The sequence below is a fragment of the Acyrthosiphon pisum genome, chromosome A2 (assembly GCF_005508785.2).
Source record: "Acyrthosiphon pisum isolate AL4f chromosome A2, pea_aphid_22Mar2018_4r6ur, whole genome shotgun sequence".
NCBI classification, from domain to species: domain Eukaryota; kingdom Metazoa; phylum Arthropoda; class Insecta; order Hemiptera; family Aphididae; genus Acyrthosiphon; species Acyrthosiphon pisum.
In genome coordinates this window covers 3,858,154-3,867,069 of record NC_042495.1, presented here as the reverse complement: position 1 = coordinate 3,867,069, position 8,916 = coordinate 3,858,154, and the positions used below count along the sequence as shown (strand labels likewise).

Here is an 8,916-nt window from a genome sequence, read left to right as displayed (position 1 = left end):
TACCTAATAGATATTATGATATGATTAATTTGGAATTTATTATAGGTACCTATTATAGGTCAATTTTTTTTTTTAATACCATAGATAAGTATATATATGTCTAATACATAGACTGATATACCGTCTCCGCTCAGAATCGTTTTTCTTATACAGTGATATTATATCATTGAATTCAAATTTAATACTGTCCATTATACAGTGACCCACTTCTAACCTACTGTACAGCAGAGCGACATCCACTTACCCACCTTTTTTCATTTTAATTCAATTTTATCATCATTAAATAATATAATATTGTAGTTTTTTTTTTTCATAATTTATGTTTTGATTTTATAACTTTACAATAAATAAATAGCTGTAATAATCAAAAATTATTTTGCATGTTTTGCATTCTTTTCTTGCATATTTTGACTATTTTTAGTGCATGTTTGCATGCATATTTTACAATTTAAAATGCATATAAATCCGGTCTTTAGTAATAACTAATAAATAATAATACCTAGTATTATTTGCCACCAACTTCCCAACTGGTATTATTATCACTTTATAACTGTCTATACCTAAATTAGTAACGAATATCGTAATTCTTGGCTATTTACCAGTTTTCCGAAAATTCTGAATTATAATTTATATTTTATTTTATTTCTCTACGCTTCAACGCCTCTATGGCCTACCTATTTTATAAATTTTATTATATTCGTCGACTTCGCAAGTGGTAAATTGTATGTTTGTAATCTACATCACTCATTGACGTACCTCTCACGCATTTTTGTTGCTGTTATTATTAATAATAGGGGGGGAGGTTATAAAAAGTTATGTTTTTCCAGACTACTCAACACCCGTATTAACCAATATTAACCCGAATCATAGTGGTTTTGAAAACCCGAATGTTTGTTTAAACTTTTTATTCCGGTGTTTGAACACCCGAATACATCCAGTACCCGTAACCCGAAACCCGAATAAATGATTCGGGTGCTAAGCCCTGGGTATGATTGTATCTTTCACGTAATTATATATAGCTATTTATAAAACTTTTATTAGGAAAATTGTAGTAATGTAAATAAAAGATAAATACAAGATCCAATAAAAATATTGTATGTAATAATATGTTTAAGATTATCATGATGTTATAAGAATTGAAAATGAGCTAATATTATTTTACAAGATTAATTTCCATAAAATTGTATATTTATATTTGTATTAAAACTACCGTTCATAATTTTTTTATTCTTTGTAGTTTGTTTATCTAAAAAGGAAATAAAAGGTCAAGAAAATACGAAATATAAATCTTATATAAAATAATATTTTATTATGCGCTTTACTTAAAACATTTTACTAATATGTAATAATTAATTTATTCTAATAACAAAAACAATCTGCACCAAGTAAAGAGTTCAAAATAAACAAAGATCTCACCTAATAAGAAAATAATTCCTCTAAATAACTTTTTTTCTACAAATTATAATAATAATAATTTATACATGACTGATTATTATTATTATTACTTAATTATTTTTTATGTATTACATTACAATTAAAAAAAAAAAAAGCAGACAGCGTCCAATCATCCATTGCATGTTGTCTTGAATATCGTTGTTGAAATTGTCATCAATTGCCCAATTTATATTGAGTTTGGCTTCCATCTTACACTATTCTAAAGAAAAATTATACAATTATATATTATCTATTAATCCAAACATCAATACACAGTATTTATTGAATAAGATTCCAGCTACAAAAGTTTTATACTATACAAAATTAACATTATAACATAAAGAGTTGGTCACCTCCAAGCCAATGGCTGTGCGGAGATGAGAGTTCTAATAAACTAAGATAAATACCTTTTTAAATCATGCATGAAAATTGTATATACATTCAAAGAGATAATAGTTTAACTATAGCAAAGTAGATCAATAATTGAATATAAAAGAATCTTAACTAATGTCGACTTAATCAATAAATTATATTATGTACTATACTTACATTTTATTACATAAATCTATGTATCCAAATGCTCTTTTACCACAATACTTTAAAATGTATTATATTATATTATAAGATAACTTAAGTAAAATCAATATTAAACATAATTAAACGATTAATAATTATTAAATGGTTGTAATTACTAATTACTCATTGTAAACAACTTGTACAGCTGATAACCTGATACCTGATAACAGATAAGAGATTTCAATTTATGATATGTCACTAGCGCATGCGCAGAACGGTCAGCGTAATTTGAAAACGTGTCATGGTCGGCTCATTTAACCAGCCCCCTCCACTATCGCAATATATGCATCAATATTATTATCATTTAAAACCTTATCAACTGTTAACAAACCGTGTTCAGTAGATTGATAATAATTTGGAAACGATTTTTTTCAGTTTTTTCAAATAAAATTTATCACCTACTTATTTTCTTAATAATTGTTTTATTTTGTTTTGACGCTTTTTAGCATGGGCAAGTTTTTAAAATATTTTTATTTATTTTGTTTATTTTGATTGTACACACAATATATAATAATATGTACTAATATATTATATATTTTGTTTTCTTTTTTAGATTCTAGCAGTAATGGAAATGTATGTACACTTCACATTTTTATTTTTTTTTAAATTATGTTGTTATTCTTTTATTTTCCTTTATATGTAATATAAATTATTGTATAATGTAGCAATCATTGTTTCATGTATTATTATAATTTTGAGCTCTTGCCTGTGTTTAAAAAAAGTTGAAATTTGAATTGTTTTGTTTTGCTTCCCTATATTTCCTTTTATTGTCATTTATTTATTTATATATATATATATGTTCATGTAATTTGAATGTACATTTATGTTTTTTGAAATTTATTGTTATATGAATGTTTTTAATAAAAATTAAATATATGTTTGAACATTTATTGTTTTTTATGTTTACCTATATTATGTTTGTTGAACAGAATAGATTAATAAAGTAATACAGACACGTATTAGTAAAATTAATAAACAAGTTTTAATACTGTGAATAATAAATAGATAGTAATAAACAAATAGTAGGTACCTACATGGCTACATAAACAACATATTAAATTACAATATAATAATAATAATAAAGTTTATACAATGCATATTAAAAAATATATTTACAAATTTACAATATTATGTCAGTGACAAAAACAATGTGAATAACACTACATAGGTACTATAATAATAGTAAATTAAAAATTCCAAACATCAAAAATACATTGCTTATTAGTTATTAAGATTGTTTTGTGAGTTTTCATGTTTTGTATTAGATTGGGCTAATTTTTATTCAATAATATTATAACTTTGATGAGTAAGTAAATTGATTTCTTTTATAGAAGTTTGTTTGTGACGAATGCCAACAGACATTTAAACATAACTCCTCTTTAAAAAGACACATGATAAAAAAACATAATATTATAAGCAAAGAGGTACAACAGGATTTTAAATGCACTAAATGTGAAAAGACATTTACTCAAAAGAAAAATATGTTAAGGCATTTAAAAACACATCCACAAATGTATGATGATGACCATGTTAATAATCCTTCAGAAGTAATTTTTATGGTTATTTTTATAAATAATTTTGAATTTAATAATGAGTGTATTTAAATGCATTTATAGAGTGGGCCACTAGAGAAAGTTAGGGAGGATGATTCTAAACAAAGTGGACAAATCAATGGGGACCTTCAAGTAATAATTATTATTACACGTCATACCCCATACACACATATATAATTTAAGTATTAACAATAATTAATTAATGATTTAGAGTCAAATTCCTAGTGGTTATGAGTATTCAATGATAGAATACTCAAGTTTAGAAGAGCAAATGTTCAAAGCCAAATTTTATAAACATAAATTTGGAGTTGAACATGTTATTCCTTGGATTATGGCAATGAGAAACGAAAATAAAGTTACATATTTAGCAACGAATGTATTAAAGCCCTCTTCTAATACAATTATTTTTAAGGTAAATGATAATTATTATTAAACAAATTATATAAAACCACTATAAATACATACAAAACAAAATATACAACTTTTACATAGAAACGTTATCGTTGTCATCACAACACCAGACCTAAAGCCAATTCAATTCCAAGTAGAAAACACTACAACTGTAAAGCTACTTTGGGAATTCAAATAATAGATGATGAAAAACACGTAGATAGTCCTACCTTGTATGTTAATTTATTTATCAAATTAATTAATATTTAATATTATATTATTAATTTTTTTTCCTAGAAATAATGAAAATGAACCCTCGATTGGGCATCAAAACAAAGGCCATAGTTACATTAAACCATATTCACAACCATCAAATTTTAAGGGCTGAGGTTCTCAAACATAGAATACCATCAAATGAAGTGAAAGAAAAATTCCTAAAATTATTTGAGGAAGGTAAAACACCATCAAAATCATTATTCACATTTAAATCTGAACTTAGAAAATAATAAAGGTAATGCTTACTATACATATGCTGGTGATCGAGCAGAACTTCCTGATCCACAGTGGGTGTATTACCTTTATTATAAAACATTTAAAAAACATTTTGGTTTTTCACATGGAGATCATATGATGACATCACTCAGGGACACAGTAAAAGACTACAACGATGAATGTATGGGTGATACAGCTAAAATGAAGGAACTTAATGATGGAAATTTTGCTATAGCAATAACAACTCCATTAATGAAAAGGATTAGTTGTAGTTTAAGTGAATGTGGAGAAATGCTTTTTATAGATGCATCAGGAAATATAGACAGATTTGGTTGTAAAATTTTCATCATCTATACCAATAGTTGTGCAGGAGGTCTTCCAATAGGGGTAATAATTTTGACAAGTGAGTCTACGTCAGTCATTTCTGAGGGTCTGGAACTATGGAAGAAATTATTGTCGCCTAGTTTTAAGGGGCCTAAAGTTTTTATGACCGATGATTCAGCTGCTGAAAGAGGTGCACTATGTAATGTATTTCCCGAATCTAAACTTTTATTATGTATTTTTCATATATTACAAGCTACCTGGAGATACCTATGGGACTCACATCATGGTGTTCCTCTTTGCCATCGTCAAATTTTATATTCTTTAGTAAAAAAAATGATTTATTCAAAAAATAGTGACGAATTAGTAATTACATTTGAAAATGCACTTAAAAATGAATTTGTATTAAAATATCCAAAATTTGAATCTTATTTACAAAAATCATATGAAAGAAAAGAGCAGTGGGCATTGTGTTTTCGAAAAGGTCTTATAACTAGAGGTCAAAATACAAACAATATAAGTGAGGCTGGTATGAAGATTGTGAAAGATGTTATTCTTCAGAGAACTAAGGCTTATTCTCCGGTGCAATTGTTTTATTTTATTATAAATGACTTGGATGCCTTTTACGAAATGAAACTCTTGGATATAGCTGCTAATAGACCACCGCAATACCTAAAAAATAAATATAGTCTTACTAAAGCACAAAAGAAGTATTTACGGTACAAACCTGTGGATACAAATTCCATGCTTTTTGATGTTACAAATATACAACACAATACTGAATACCTAGTGGATTTAGATCTTGGCATTTGTACATGTCCTCATGGCGATACAGGGTTTCCATGTAAACACCAATTATTCATAGCTCAGAAATTAAATATAGATCTAAGTATTTGTTTACCTATAACAGAAGACATGAAAAAAAAATTACATACATTAGCATCTGGGAATTCAGATATCGAGAGTGGATGGTATGGTTCAGCAACAGACATGAATTATGTCGAATATAAAAAGAATATAGATTTGGATGAAAATTGCACACAAGCAGGTACAAGTAGAGAAATAAATCAGAAAATGGACTCTAAAATTAATGTTGAACAAATAGATGATTATGAGGAAGTAATGAATAGTTTCAATAAAACTATAGAAGATATGAAGAACAAATTTGACACAGATAAGACATATTTCTTACCGGCTATACAATCATTTGTAAATTCCTATCAAAAAAATGTTAAAACACATGCTAGTCTTACCTCAGCAATGGAGACGTTTGGTAAGTACTCGGGGTTAAGTCATACTTCCAAAAAACCTAAATTAGTTAGCAACAAAGAAATTGGCACACAGCCAACCGCTCGATCAAGAAGAGTAACTCAAATTGGAGGAAGAAAAACATTAACTGCGGGCAGATGTCCTAAATGGAAAAACGTGCCCGAGCATGGGTATAGTAGTAATAAACTTTCTTCCAGCCAATTACCTCGAAAACCATTTAATCCTTCACAATTGCCTACAAAAACAAAAAAAATGCCACATTCTTTAAATTTTTGTGTAGAAGCAAATAAATCTGTAGGATCTACACACAATGCTAAATGAATATTTTACTTTTACTTTTTGTTTATACTTAAGTGTTTTTGACTGATTGAATTATTTATTTTGGAACTATAACATTTTTATTGAATTTATTTTGACTATTTTGATTATTACACTTTTTATTTTTGACTAATAACTAATATGATTATAATTATTAATTTTATATTTTATACTTTTTACTTATATTTTATGTAATGTAGTCCATTGGATCTTACAACTCATGTATACTTTTTAAATAAATCTGTAGGAGCCATACATAGTGCTAAATGAATTTATTAATTATTAATATTGATTATTTTTATTTTTACTGATTGAATTTATTTTTTATTTATTTTAATGTAGTTAAGAGATATTTTTGACTAATAAGTTTTATGATTATAACTAATAACTATACTTTTATTATATTTATACTTTTTAGTCTATGTATGTAACTTAACCTATTAAAGATAAGATTATTATTGTAAAACTAAAGAGAAATATTGTTAAAATACTAACATAAATAAAAACTGATTGTAATATATTGTGAATATTGTACTTTGTATCTTTGGTAATAATAATTGACATATGTAACAAGAAATATGTTGTGAAGTGTACTACATATTCTTGAAAATAGTAATGTATCTAAATTATATAATTGTAACCAAACATATGTAAACATAAAAATGTAATAATTGATAAATGTAAACTTTTAGGAAGGTGCTCGAAGTGACGGAGAATTAAATTGAGTTAATTTTTCTCGGTTAGGCGATAAAAATGAACTTTTTAGGGGGGAGGTGTAACGGATAGTATCCGTTTACTCACGCACACAATTAATAAACCAATAATAGTAAATAGATTCACGTCACACTGTGTAGTAACTTGTCATTTGGACTTAGACTAAATTACTGAAGAACGTTAAATAAACTACAAAGTATCTTTCATCTGTCTACATTTAATTATAAACTATCCTGTCAACATCTTCATCATCAACACGAGCGGTCTCGCTTCCTGCAAAAATCATAATATACTCGTAGTTAACGGCTATCAGAATAATAATCTGACCAGCCCTACGACGAGAATATTACAATAGTTTAACTAGAACAATGCCTAACAATAATCAAAGAAATCAAAGAAACAGCTCTCACTATCACTGTGTAGAGTCTAACCTTCATTTTCTGGAACAACATTATAGATTTGAAAAAACTATTATTATTTTATATACTACTTCTTTAACACAGAACACTTAAATAATACTTAAAAATAAATCAAAAAATCTGTAAAATCTAAAAAAGAAAACAATATATAATATAATAATAATATATCAGTCAAAAAATCGTTTCCAAATTATTATCAATCTACTGAACACGGTTTGTTAACAGTTGATAAGGTTTTAAATGATAATAATATTGATGCATATATTGCGATAGTGGAGGGGGCTGGTTAAATGAGCCGACCATGACACGTTTTCAAATTACGCTGCCCGCAATCATTATGTCCTATCACTATGTTCATGAACTATAATATGATCGTTATAATTGTTATCAAATAAATAACAACCCAATAATGTTATTATTTTTTCGTATGCCGACTTTAGGTAGGTGGCGACTAGGTGCTGTTCATTTCGACATCCCCTATGCACCTCCTATATTCACTTTCCCACCGGAAAAGATGAAAAGCGAAGCATTATTTCCACTACCTACTTATCGTGTACACCGCCCCAAATAATAATGACGTATTACGCAGAACGTACATTTGCTATAATAGTTTCAATATAGTTCGATTCACTCTGATTTTTAAACTGACGATACTAAATGTGATGTGCTCATCGTAAATTTTGTATATTAGACGGAGACAATAAAATGCCCGTATTACGTCTTAAATCGTGGAGCTGCATCGTTCACGAAATTTCAAAAATTTAATGCCCGCGATTCTGTCTTATCACTATGTACGACGTTATCAAATAAATAACAACATAATATTATTATTTTTTCGTATGCCGACTTTAAAATATTTGAATCACTTGCGAATCGCGATTATTTGAAATTTGAATACAAATACAGACTACAGAACAGTCGTAAAGAGTTTTATTCATACATTTTAGTACAAAACCACCATGGACAAGTGTATTCTTTTCAGTAAAACATCCGAAGTATCGCCTCGCCACATAACGTACATTTTCATTTGTAAGTATTATTTTCTAGTTGTAGTGATTATATTTCTTAATAATATGGAGTAAGTCTAATTTGCTAATTTGTTCACAAATATAGATTTCCAAAAAATCAATGAAATAGAAGGGAATAACGGCTAAAAATGTTCGAATTAAATGATCGTCTCAATAATTTCTACCTGGCATAGAATCTGCGGTAGGTAATCATTTCACAATTAGTGATGGTAAACAATGCTCAGTAAATTAGTAAACACGGTCAGAGGCTGTCTCAAAACATAATCCAAACCACTTGTCTGGTTAATGTATAAATGTTAGTGATTCACGGCAATATTGGTACTACTCTGCGCACGACTAGTAAATCGCATCTAAGAGGTAAAATCATTTGACATAATTCATAAATTTGGTATTTATATATTT

The 8,916-nt window shown here is 27.5% G+C and overlaps 1 long non-coding RNA gene across 1 annotated transcript; it reads right to left on the bottom strand.

Annotated features, from left to right (window-relative positions):
- Nucleotides 1-1,289: 1,289 nt before the first annotated feature.
- Nucleotides 1,290-2,451, bottom strand: LOC103309989. The gene is made up of 2 exons (XR_510909.3): nt 1,984-2,451; nt 1,290-1,654 (listed from the first exon to the last, which is right to left on the bottom strand). It is a non-coding gene; the product is annotated as an uncharacterized LOC103309989 (long non-coding RNA).
- Between the last annotated feature and the right edge of the window lie 6,465 nt (nt 2,452-8,916).